We start from the raw sequence: 13894 nt of genomic DNA, 5'->3' as shown, positions 1-13894 counted from the left end.
CACACACACACACACACATCTATGTGTCCTTAGATTTACAAACTCATGTTAGGAGAGTGACCCCAAGTTACACTTAGAGAAGGCTACTTTAGGACCTGAACATCAGCAAGGTGGAGACACATTCTGGTATAAAAAAAATGACCAGCAACATTACATCTGAAAGAAGTTCCTTGGAAAAGGATTCCATGGCAAAATTAGTTAAAGAAATGCTACTAATGCACCCATTTTCTTTAAGAGTTACCACTTACATTCCCATAAGATGTCATAGACTCTTTTAAAACAGAAATGCAGGCGAGGGATGTGGCTGAGTGATAATATGCACAAGGGTTCCGTACCCAGCACTGCAAATAATAATAAAATGCAAATGCCTATAAACATTTAGTAAAGTTTTCATATATTAAATATATTTGTGTATGGGTCCATGTACACATCTAAGTGTGTCTTTACTCCTATCTATATAATTCTTGTTCATATTCTACAAGTATTACTAAGATCCTACAGTCTTAATAATCTGTAACTAAGTGCTGTATCACATGCTTATAATCTCAACTGGGATGGCTGAGGCAGGGAGATTGCAAGTGTGTATCCAACTTTGGCAATTTAGTGAGACCCTGTCTGAAAATCAAATAAATAAATAAGTAAAAAGTACTAGGAGTATAGCTCACTGGTAAACTATCCCTGGTTAAATCCTCAGTACTGCTTAAAATAAATAAGACCCTATAGTACAAAAACGTCTGACCTTGACTCCAACCTCCGGTGATATCCATTACCAGATGAAATTAGATATGGTAGATGGAAGTGCCTTAAAAAGGATTTGTTGTAGAATATTGCATATGGGGGCAAATATCTCAGCCCCAGCTAAGGCCAGGTAGAAAGCAATTGTATATGTCTCTGTGTGTCTGTGTGTGTGTGTGTGTGTGTGTGTGTGTGTGTGTGTGTGTACCTTGTGAATTAGAATATAGGATTTTCAGTACTTTTAGTGAAATAATTGTTAGACTCTTCTAATCTAGTTTTAAACCCTCAATAAAAGTACTTGTTTAGACTCAGATCAAATTTCAAAATATGATATTAGTAAAATATCATAGTCCATAGTCTTGACAAGATTGGCAAAGCAAATTAATTAAAAAAATCAATTCCAAAAGAATACCATCTATAGAACTTGACAAATACACAAAACAATCATTTTGAACTAATAAAACAGACATTGCACATTTGTTAGATTTCATTTAATGGTCGTAAATATGTATGTAAAAATAATTTTATTAGACTAATGCAGCACAAAAATAGAATCAAATGAAATTGCGGTGTCTTAAACACATTTCAAATTCACTCTATTTTACTATTTAAAAAGCACTCAACCTTTAAGAAGCAATTTTCAGAGATTGAAATGACATGAATCTCATCTTTTCAAACAGTTAACTTAGGGATTTTTCCTTCTTTTTTTTCTTTATAGTGTACAATTCAGACTTTCATATTTTTAGATGCTGATATATATTATTTTTCGTAGCAGTTGTTCATACTTCTTTTTACATGTTTCCTCTCAGTATTTTCCCCTCCCATTGCACAAAATAGCTGGACTAATCTCTCCTGCCTGAGTCCTCAGTTCATCTCAGTGTTCTGGGAGATAAGATTAGAGGCCTTGATCCCCCTGCTGTTAGAACAAGACCTCAATCTCTCACTGTCTCTATTTAATCAGGTTCCTATTTTAGCTGCCACAAAGCTGTCAACAAAAGAAAATAAGCTATCCCCCATCAAGGGGTTAAATTGGATTTCACAGTGTGTGAAGGCTCTTCTGAACAAAATTCCACCTGCACCCTCCGTCAGGCAAATTACTTCTGACTTTTAATTTATTTCTCTAGGAAATGGAAAGGTATGGCATAACCAAAGTCAACAGGGAATAAAGTACAAGGTGTAATCAGGTGCTCACCAATCGCAGGCCCCCTTCTCTGTCAGCTTTAATAGGTTCTCAGAGCACACAATTTATAGAATGCATGACATGTCCTCTCTGTTCTGAGTTTTATTTTGGACTTGTCTGGTTAATGGCCCCAACAAGTGACAACTGACGTTTGCTTGATGCAATGGTGCCTGAAAGATGTGGACTTTGTACAACGAAGTCCAGTTGAAGAATTTGTAAAATAAGAATAGTAATTGAACTGGACCCTTGGTTTCCTAATGTCTATTTCCTAAAGTAAGGATGGAATCCAATTCAGGTGATTGAAATATTCATTTTGCAGAATTGTGAATCTCAGATACAGGGGTGCATGTTGAAATTCAAAGGAAAAATATCTTTTTTTTGATGAGGTTATTGTTTTATAACCAAAACATTTAGCAGTGAATAATTAAATACTTTAAGTAATACAATTTAATACACTCTCTCTTCTAAAATTCACTGAACATGGAAGTATTTCTGTGATTTAATTTTACAAAACTGATTTTAAGGAGTAGGGGAAATTTATATGAATTAATAACTGCAAGTTTACACATTGCTTTGGGGAAAATGACAGGTGTCTTTGTCAAAGGGATTAAAAGTTGTTTTTTAAGGTACAAATTTAATAACCATGTAGGTAATACCCCTTTAATAGAGGGGTTTTTTTCTGTGTGTGTGTGTATGTGTGTGTGTGTGTATGTGTGTGTGTGTGTGTGTGTATGTGTGTTGATGGAGATTGAACCCGGGGCCTTATGCATGTGAGGCAAGACTCTACCAACTGAGCTGTATCCCCAGCCCACACCCATAATAAAGGGAAAATGGAATAATGATGGAAATTTACATGTTCATTACAAATTAAGGATCCATAATCTGATGACTGCTGTTTTTCCTTTCTGATATTATTTAATATTTAATTCAAGTTAACTATGAAATGAATTTTATATACCCCCAATGAGTTCAGCTCTTCTTCCATTATAAAATATTGTTGATTAATTTCACATTTCTATTAAATACATTTTGAATGGCGAGCAGGAAGATATTCACTGGATGGAGAATTACAGCAGGGTTATTTGACACTAATATATTTTTCAGTTGTATGTAAATGAAATGTGTTGGGTTGACCTAATATGATTGACATGAATATAGTTTTGATCATTATATTCCAAACCAGGTATAAATTATGAGTTTCAGGAGACCAGGGGTTTAAAACGAGCATCTTGGATTATACAACAAAAGTAATTGTGATTGTTATAAAAAGAGATAGGATCACTCAAAATTCAAATCATCAGATTAGGGGCATATTTTAAGCATAGGTCTCCTTTAACAATGGAAATCTATAATAATCATTCCCATATACAATTCGGAGGAGGGTACAATAATAACTTTGGTTTTTTGGTACCAAGGATTGAACCCAGAGGTGATTAACTATTGAGCAACATCCCTGACTCTTTTTATTTTTATTTTAAAACAGGTCTCACTTAGTTGCTAGGGCCTTGCTGAATGTCTGAGGCTAGCTTTGAACTTCCAATTATCCTGCCTCAGCCTCCTGAGCCACTGGGATTAGAGGCACGCACCACTGCACCCAGCAGTAATAATGTTTTGTGTTCGTTTTATTTTGTTTTGTTTTTTGTTTATGGAAGTGTCTACAGTTTCCTTTACCACATTAATCCCATGGGAATGAATAAGAAAAGCTCAAGGTACATTATCCAAAACAAAAATCATCCTAAGAATGCACAACATGCTAACATACAAAATTTATTTTCTCCCGACAAAATTTAGATACATTAAAAAGTTGAGACAACTCTCTGCCTTTACTCTCCATGACCCAAACTCAACAATCTTGCAGATCTACCTAGAGTACTTCTGGGTCCAAGTTAATAATTAAGGATTAGGTTGAAATTACTTGGGAGTTGTTGGGATGGAAATAAGCCATAGAAATGTGATGTGATCAGTTAAATATAGCTTTAAGTGAGAAAAGAAATGATGAAGAACTGAACTTCAAAATGACAACATTCAGAAGTCTAGCAGAAAGGTTAGTTAATGACTAAAACAAAGGAGAGTTCAAGAATGTGTGTCGTTACTGAAAGCAAAAGTGGAAGACAGTCTTTCAGAGAGAAGCCTCGGTCAACTTTGGGATCTAAGGTTGCTGCTAAGATTGAAGTGGATATCCACTCCTTAGTATAGCATGTGACACACAGAAAGAAATCAATATGTGACAAATTACCACTATACAATGCTAAAATATATGTTGGATCAAGTTAAACAGCAAAGATTACCCACAAATTGATTGCTGAAATGAGTAAACAAGATCAGGTACACCTCAGGGAGATTAATAAACATAATCCTGAAAGAATGTCTGATGTCCACTTTCACTGAAGCAGATTGCTTTAAACTGAACCCTTAAAATCCATAGTTGAAACTTAATCCCCAAGGGGATGGCATTTGGCAATGGGGCCTTTGGGATGTGATGAGGTGATGAGGGTGGAGTCCTCATGATCAAGTTAGAGAAGTCGCACAAGAAAGCTCTATCTGCTCTCCACCACATGAGGCTGTAAGAGAGTCACACCAATCCAGGAGGGGGATTCTCACCGCATACTGGATAAAATGGTACCTTAACCTCAAAATTCCAGCCTCCAAAACTGTGAGAAATAAAGATTTGTTGTTTGAGGGACCCGGTTATACAGATACAACTTTGCATGAAAAATTTACAGACTAACATCAAGAATTTTTTTTTTGGGGGGTGGGGGGCTGGGGATATGGCTCAAGCGGTACCGTGCTCCCTGGCATGCGTGCTGCCCAGGTTCAATCCTCAGCACCACATACAGACAAAGATGTTGTGTCCACCAAATACTAAAAAATAAATATTAAAATTTCTCTCTCTCTCCCTCTTTCTCACTCTCTCTCACTCTTTAAAAAAAAAGAAATTTTTTTTTTAAACAATTGAAGAGGGGGAATAAAGGAACAATTCTACAAAAGGGAGATATCAACTATTAAGAAAAGAGAATCGGAGGTGGATACTATAGGTGACTTCGTTATCATGAACATCATTTGTTTTTCCCTCATAACAATGTACAATTAATGTTTTTCAAATAAAGATCACTAGCAAATATAATGGGTTCCCTTGTGATGAATAAAAACTACAAAGACTCATCACGCATCTCCAATATACCTCTTTAAGTGTATCCATGGATACTCTCAGTCACAAGATTTGTTTTTATGGACTCCAATGACCCTGAAGGAGTAGACTGATATGTGACAAATATTTTCATCCTATATTATTATTTATTTTGAATAAATAGCTATCACAAAGCACCTCAGCACTAAGGAAACCAAAATCCTAACTTACTAATAGAAACCATTCAATGCACTAGGGAGTTCCCCAGTCAGAATTCTATGAATAAAACATCAATGATCTCTCTGCTTTTACCACCATCCCCTTATTGTTTCATGGACACCATTCTGTGACCACCATAATAGGGTTTTATAGAGTCAATAAAAGGTAATGGAATGTAGTGGTTAAGAATAAAGGATCTAGAGTCAAACTGCCTGCCTTTAGTATGTCTAGTACTATGAATTTACTCTCTGCATCTCAGTTTCCTTATCTGTTAAAAAAAAAAAAAAAACAACAGGAAAATCAAGAACTATAATCTTTCTTACTCTGTCCTGTCTTATATAAAAATTAAATAAGTTTATGCAGATAAAGCACTTAAAGCAACACTCATATTCTCAGTGAATTAACTTGTTCTGCTTTGCTATGGTTTAATATGCAATAACATCCCAGGCACATGTCAAAGGTTTAGTCCACAGCTTGAAACCATTGGGAGGTGGTGAGAACTTTAAGAGGCGGGCCCCCAAAATGAGAGGTTTTAGCCACTGAGCACCTGTCCTCAGAGGGCATTGTGGATCCCCAGTCTATTCCTTTCTCTCTGATATCCTGGCCATGAGGTGAACAATTTTGCTCTACCATAATGTGCTATCTCCTTATCCAACGAAGCCCAGAAACAATGGGTCCACTTAACCACCATGCACTGAAATCTCCAAAATTGTGACCCCAAGTGAAACTTTTCTCTTAATAAGTTGATTATCTCAGGTATTTATTACAGTAATGGAAAGCTGACTGATACACCATTCTTGCTGCTACTGTTGTGATTTGGTTGCTGCTCTTGTTAGACTGACAGAATCCATTTGCACTCTACCTAGTGATAGCCTATCGCTCACATCTCTACCATGTTTATTCATGGTTTTCTGTTGTCTCTCTACCACCCTGTTTTATACTTTTTTTATTCTATGAAGGAATCTTATAACAGGTATTACCAATTGAGTGCATTCAATCCTTTTGCTGTAATTTTGGTTCAGACATGAACACAGACACCAAGGCAAGAAAAAGTCAAAATAAACTTTGGATTTTGCTTGAGCTTTTCTTTTCTCCTCTGGGCACTAACTTGAGAGGATGAAAAGGTTCTAGATAGAATTACTATCTTAGTCTCCTGATGGTTGGGATTTAAATGACCAAACAAAGGCAAAAATTAAAAAGGGAGAGTAAAAAAAGTACTAATGTTAAGATTTAGGCCTCCCCAATACAGTCATGGTGGAAGCACCACAATTCCTGGTCTTGTCTATTCCTGTAGCCATCATATTTCATGTGGATTAATTCACTTTGGATAGGATTTTTTACATCACTTGCAGACATGTAAGCAAGTCCACAATTAAAACCAATATCATCTATTGTTCCCATATAAGAAATAAAGATATATTCCTTAATGTTGGTTGTCTTTGCCTATTTCCTGGTCACAGACATTGCCACCAACTCCTGTAATTTACACCCAATTGTTCTTCTTCATTAATCAGTTTGTTTTCATCTACCCTCTCTAGGCAGGATAAATTTAATCCAGAGACTAGTATAGGATTCAATAATGGTGGAATATGTCTATTATGACACATCTCCATTCTTTTAAATTTAATAAGACAATATAAATTAGAGCACCTTGCAAGTAACATTTATTAGAGAGGATATTTTTGCTCATCAAATTTATAACCAGCCCAATAAACAGATTTTGTTCTTACATTAACAAAAATTTCTAAACCATAGAAATATGAACCACAGTGTCCCAAGCAACATTGTAGCATATGCCCATAGAGTTATTCCTGTCCTACCTTCCTGGGGGTACATATGAATATAAAATGATGAACAGTATGAAAAGTTATTTATAGGAATAGTTAAATGTTGATGATATCAGAATGGAAATGATACTAGATATATGAACAAGCCTCCTAAGAAACTAAGCTCTTTCACTTTTAGGGATATTGGAAAGATATTTGATTTCCCCTTCAAGTTCTTTCAGTTCTTTGTAGGATGATCTTGCTCTATTTTCCACCAGGTTTATAGATAAGCCTTTTTACTTTAAATCTGTTCATCTTGTTTGTGATCCAGATGACAGAAAGCAATTGCACTAAGCCCTTAACTTAAATCTGTTTGCATACAAATGGCGCCTTCCAGGCCTGATTTACATTACCCAGGCAGGTTTTGTCTGGGAACTTAACTCTCCCAGAGACTTGCATGTGGGTGTCAATTTTCATCCAGTGAATCTATTAGTCTCCCTCATTTCCTGATTACTCTAGGCTTTATCAACTAGAAGGGATTTAACTTGCCTGAAAGATAAGCCATGCATCCATTTCTCTAGATATGGTAAATTTTCTCCCTACCTCTAGCCAGACAATCTCAAAGTTAGGTGCTTGAAGCATCAGCTTTTAGCCTCTGGTAAAACTGCTCTTACTGAATGGGGCTTTGTTGTTTCCATGACTTGAGTTAAAGGCCCTAATAAGAGTCTGTCTTAGGAAAACTTACCTCTTACCTATATTGAATGCTGATACAATTTGCCAACAATTGTGTCTTCCATAACATAACTTTGAACCATGGTGAAGGCATGGTCCATTACACATTTGGGAGTGAGAAGTTGTAAGCAAAATATAGGTTCATTCAGTCTTTTCAGAATATATGACAAGATTCCAGAGCTCATCTCTTCTGGCTAAAATCAACCTTATCTATTATCACCTTGTACCTTAAAAATAAAACATTTTTCTGGATATATGCCTATAATGCCAACTGCTCCAGCAACTGAGGTAAGAGGGTCACAATATTCAGGCCAGATTTAGCAATTAAGCAAGATTCTAAGCAATTTATGGAGATCCTGTCTCAAAATTTAAAATACAAAGAACTGGAGATGTGGCTCAGTGGCAAAGCACCCCTGGGTTAAATTCCTGGTACCAATAAACTAACAAACACACTTTCCCTTTGCTCCAAGACATGAAAAATGTTGGAAGTAATTCTATTAGAGTCTCCTTACAAGGATCCCAGAAGATCTCCTAAGTAACTAGTTTTTCTTTTGCATAATGCAGAAATTAAGTTTGGTAACTGGGCTTGTTTTCCATTGGCTCTTGGAATTTCAGAATCTAATTAAATATTGGAAGCCCAGTTCTGCCCATTGGGAAGTGCTTTAAGATACATAGTCTGAAGTTTGAACTTAAACCTACCTTTGATTCGTGTCTGTTAATTTTACCTTTGCCAGAAGTCTGTGTTTGTGGACAGCACCTGTCCACCCAGGCATGACCTTCCCACTAGGTCCACCCCCAAAGACTCCCCAAGTACTGAAACAACAGCAAAGTCACCAAATAACAATCATAGGACCAGACCGGTTATTTTTTAACTACTCCATTGTATGTGACTTATAGTTAGGAAATTTTTTTCCAGCAGGCTGCTGCCCCTTGCAGAAGGGCAACCTGAGATATTCTCTGTCAATAAACCTTTGCTTGACTCTGAGATATGTCTCTCATAGATATTTGTGCCAGCTCCCCTAACATTTTCAAGTACAGTATAAAAAGTATTTCTAACAGTGAAACTAAAAGAAAATATGTAAAAAGTTTATAGATTTATTTTAAACATAAGAACAAAGGACACTTCTATTGAGACAGGGTCAAAGAACAGGTAGCTGATTATCAAAGAAAAGGAAATGGGTTGCTAACAGTCAACCCTCCAGATCCAACTTCCCCCACTCCAGCAGCAGTACTTCCCAACAGGAGGACTTGCTAAGGATTACCTCCTGGGCTGCTCTTGTCTTGCCTTTGGGGACATAAAGGGTAGAAAGTGGAGAAGGGGAAAGGTAATCTGAGATCTATAAAGGGACAAGACATACCCTCTCCCCTGGGCAACCAGCTCTGGGCCCCACTTCTCTCAGATAAATCTGCTTCCTGTCTCTTTCTTAAATAAAAGTTGCTTTCTACACTTGCTTGGCATTCTCGGGTGTTTTAATCTTCACCAGGGAACAAGGACTCGATCCTGATTTCCAATACTGGTATCACTACTGTTAAATTAATTTCTTCTGTTAATCAAACATTTTTTAAAAAATCACTGCTGAAGAGGGAAAGCAAATGTGCCTGTGTGGGGATGATGGTGGTCTCTAAAACTTGCAGTTTTCATTGGAAATAGTTAACTGATTTTGCAACAGGAAGAGAGGAGAGATGCAATGCATTGGTGAGGGTAAATGATGTATAAGGAACTTGATTAACATATATTCACCTAACTTCTAACCACCTTGAGAAGTGCAACTTCTAACATTTTGCAAATGAATCAACTAAGGGTCATGGAGTTACAGTACCTTGCTCAAAAAAACATAGCATAGAAAAGGCACATCTAGATACAACCAGAGGCAGCGTCATTTCCACTGGTAGGATTTGTCTCTATTAAACAAAGAAACAATCATAAGATACTTGGTCTTTGTGGATGCCATTTATGAACGTAACTAGTCACTCTTTTTTTCTTGGGGGGGGGGGTGCCAGGCTTGAACTCAGGGGCACTAGACACTGAGCCACATCCCCAGCCCTATTTAGTATTTTCTTTAGAGACAGGGTGTCACTGAGTTGCTTAGCACCTCCCTTTTGCTGAGGCTGAGTTTGAATTTCCATCCTCCTGCCTCAGCCTCCCCTACTGCTGGGATTACAGGTGTGCACCAGAGTGGTATAACTAGCCACTTCTGTCTGGAGAAGATGGAGAGCCAGTCATCTAGCATGGAGCAGATCCCTTATCACAGATCAGATGCTGGAGCCAGAGAGAAACACAGAATAGCAGGAGAAAGCATGAATGATCAGAAAAAGGAAGAATGAATGTCTAAAAAAGGCACACAGCCTACTTTCCAACCATGCCCAGCCATCATTTAGAAAGCAGAGTAGAAAAGCCTGTCTTTGTGTGTGGTACTCCTGTATGGGTTTGTTTTATCTTAACTCCATTCTCCTAAGAAATTATCCTACCTTCTCTTTTCCTCTACTCATTCATTTAGCCATGGTTGAAGACAGAATTAGACAGGCAGTCAGTATAGACAGGGAAATTGAGTCAGGTCAGATCAAGGAGAGCAATATTGAGTGAGTCCGGGAAGTTGGAGATTGTCTCCAGAGGGATTAAAATTCCTTCAGAGTCCTCTCTCCACCCTTCTCAAGAACCTGCCCCTGCTCCAACCTGTGGCTAAGGGAACCTGTCCCAGGAATTGCCCCTCTTTACAGGGAGCTATAAGGCTGTTAATTAATGTATTAATGTGTCCTGGGCTGCTCCCTCCTGCCCTCCCCCCTTCAGCCCACCTGTTTCCCATCCCAACAAGCATTCCAGGGCCTAGTCACCTATGCAGGAAGAAGAAAGATAAGGGACAGAGAGAAGGAGAACAAAGGAAGCCTAGGACCCATAAAAAGGCAGAACACCTTGCTTCTTGGGATACTAGGATACCAGTTATGGCTCCCTTCTCCCTCCTGAGAGAAGTCTGTTACCCCATTTTAAATAAACCCTACTTTATATGCTTGCCTCTGCATGCTTCGCTCATGTTCAGACTTCAACATGAGAGGAAGCAGAACTCATCACCGATAACTGGCATCATTGTTTACTGAAAACCTTCTGTATGATAGAGATTCAGAAAGGGGCAAGACTACCCTATGATTTTGTGGGGAACAATACATTTGGCTGGGCTGATTTTCTTACCACCATCTCTTCTGCACATTTCAGTCATGGCATTTAATGAAATGGTGCTATTTATTTTTTTTTGATTTTTGATTTTTTTCTTTGTTTTCTTCCCCCCCTCCTTTAAAAAAAAATAAGAGTTTCTTACTTGGATCTTAATTCCTAAGGATTCAGCAATGTAAAAGAAACACTCAGTCCTTGTGATCCTCACAGTGCTTGGTTACAAGTTGCTTATGCAAGCTGACAGTTTGAATGGATGACTGAATGCACATTTAGATGGGCCAACTTTTACTTTTGGAAGGTGAAGGAAGAGACATTTGAGGCAGTCGCCTGGTTATCTTTTGCGACTACTCTTTGATGATAAAAGCACAAAGGGAAAAGCTTCGGAATATTTACATGTACACTTAATGAAAATCTAATTCCACACTGTTATACAGAGTTAGGCAAATTGCATTTGGAAGAATGAAGCCAGATTTAAAGATAGGTAGTTAATGTAGCTAGGTAAACTGGGCCTAATATCGAGTCTAATAGAGAAAAATGAAATGGAGTCCAGTCTAGTAATAGAAACAAACTGAAACAAACAGATCTGAGTCTGACCTGAGTCTGAGAAATCAGAAACTATACCTGGGAGATGTAGTGAAATGTTAGTGTCCCCAAGGCCCCAGCCCATCCTGTTAATGAAGCAGCTCCCAGCAGATAGGGAGGTGCTAATCAGTTCACCCTAGGCCCTTCCTGCCTGGATCATCCCCCACCAGCAGCTCAACTGTCTTCCACCCTTTGGCCTTCCCACCAGGATAAAGGGAAATGGGAGATAAAGGAACAGAATCTAGAAAGACAAAAGAAAACCCTAAATATAAAAGGTATTAGACTTCCAGATTCTTCCTTTCGGATCCCCTTCTTCCTGGGGTGGGGGTGTGTGTGTCTGTTCTGTTGTACTTTAATAAAGCGTTTTACTTTCTAGTCTACACTTGTCTCTTGCACTTCTCAGGTGTTATACTTCAGCCTTGGGGAAGCGAGGACTCAAGATAACTGGCAATATCAAGAAGAATTTCTCCTTCAAAGAGGGACTATTGGTGGAAGCAGGGTAGAAAGAGCAAATTCTTTTTTTTTAAATAGTATTTATTTTTTAGTTATAGGTGGACACGATGTCTTTATTTTACTTTATGTGGTGATGAGGATCGAACCCAGTGCCTCACGCATGCTCTACCTCTGAGCCACAACCCCAGCCCAGAAAGAGCAAATTCTTTACAACTTAAGGATTGCATGTTTTAATTTTCCCAGAAACTGAAACAAACAGATTGACAGCTACTCTGTGCCTATACACAAACTGGCTTGGGAATGGGCTATCCCCTCTAGAGGGCTGCAGAAGCAGAGCAATGTTTTGGTATCATTTTAAACTTTGAGAATAATCATGAGGACATATGCTGAAATGCATATTACGAGGTCTACCCCAGGGATTCGGCATTAATAGCTCTACCACGTGCATTTAGAATCTTTTTTGAATGTTTCATGAGGATTTTCCCAGATTCCTGTGCAAGTGCTCTACCAGGCCAATTGGGGGAAATGTTTCTTTATCCAGGTGGGACCCCGGTGAAATGTGACTAGACTGATGGATGTGTAGGGGACTCTCTAACCAAGCCGTGAAGTAAGAGGAAGTTTTCCAAAGAATGTTTTCCTTTTTCAATCTTAAGATCTGTGAAGCTTATTTCCCGAATTGCTAATGAAGTCAGTGCTTTATACTTAAGGCTCCCTGCTGAGAAGCTATCAACTTCAGGACCAGCCTCAGCTTTCATGTGCTAATGATCATCCTCTCCCTTTCCCCCGAGGGGTGAGGCAGGCGCCTCTGTCCTCATTCCTAGGCTCCGGAGCCAGGCTGTAGCTTAGGCTGACATTCTAGGATCTGTCAGAGAACAGGGGCCTTCTTCTAAGGGGTAGATTTGACTTTTCAAAACTGCTCTCTCACCTCTCCTGTTCACTGCATGATGTTTGTGATCCAAAGCTCTCCAATCTTCCTCCCCTGGAATGTTCTAAGGAGAATATGTGAGTACTGCTGGCATGTGAGAGAGTAAATAGACTGGTAGTGAGGTGAATTTCAAAAAGGATTTGGCATAAAGATCAGGTGCTTTAACATTTTGCTACTTAATACTTACAAGTTTCCTCACCTATAAACTAGGGATAATAAAACTGTCATTGCAAGGTTAATTCATTCCAGTTAAAAGTATCTCGTGAACAACATGTAGGGGCCAAGCACACTGCTAGGAGGCGCGCGCGTGTGCGTGTGCGTGTGTGTGTGTGTGTGTGTGTGTGTGTTTATACTGTTCAGTTCCCAAACAGGACAGAATTACAGCATCGTTTTGGTTAAGGATTCAACCATTTTTCTGTCAAGTAACTTGGAATGGCCCAATCTGTATAATACACCAGTGCTTCCATAGGTGAATTGATAATAACACCTGCAAGTGCTGATAAACATGAAAAGGGAATAACTGCCCAAAAAATAGCATAGGAAAATATGTACTTAATAAATATTTAATGAAATAAAAGTTTTAGACAACATATTTTATATATATATATATATATATATATATATATATATATATATATATATATATATATATACAGTTGCCTTAAACCCTTTTTGGAATACAAAGTTTCCAAATACCCACTGTTAATTTGGTGGTAGATATCATTGACCTAACACTTATCAATGAAGAAGATACAACTCAAAGCGAATATAAAATGTTTCCAATGACATCCAGCTACTCAACAAGGAAATTGGGAAGACAAAGCAAGCACCATCAGATTTTCATATTTTTAATCACTGCAAACTCAACTACAGAGTTCCATCTGCTTTCCGTAGAAACAGAAAATAAGTAGTGCAGAGAACAGGCCAACTAGGTAATTAAACATAAAGTTACCAATTATTGACAGCAGGTAAAACAATTTGAAAAGAGAAATACTTAACATTTTGATGA

Source organism: Callospermophilus lateralis, chromosome 18 (genome assembly GCF_048772815.1).
Source record: "Callospermophilus lateralis isolate mCalLat2 chromosome 18, mCalLat2.hap1, whole genome shotgun sequence".
Lineage (NCBI taxonomy): Eukaryota > Metazoa > Chordata > Mammalia > Rodentia > Sciuridae > Callospermophilus > Callospermophilus lateralis.
The sequence above is the reverse complement of the archived record's forward strand: the minus strand, read 5'-3'. Positions refer to the sequence as shown.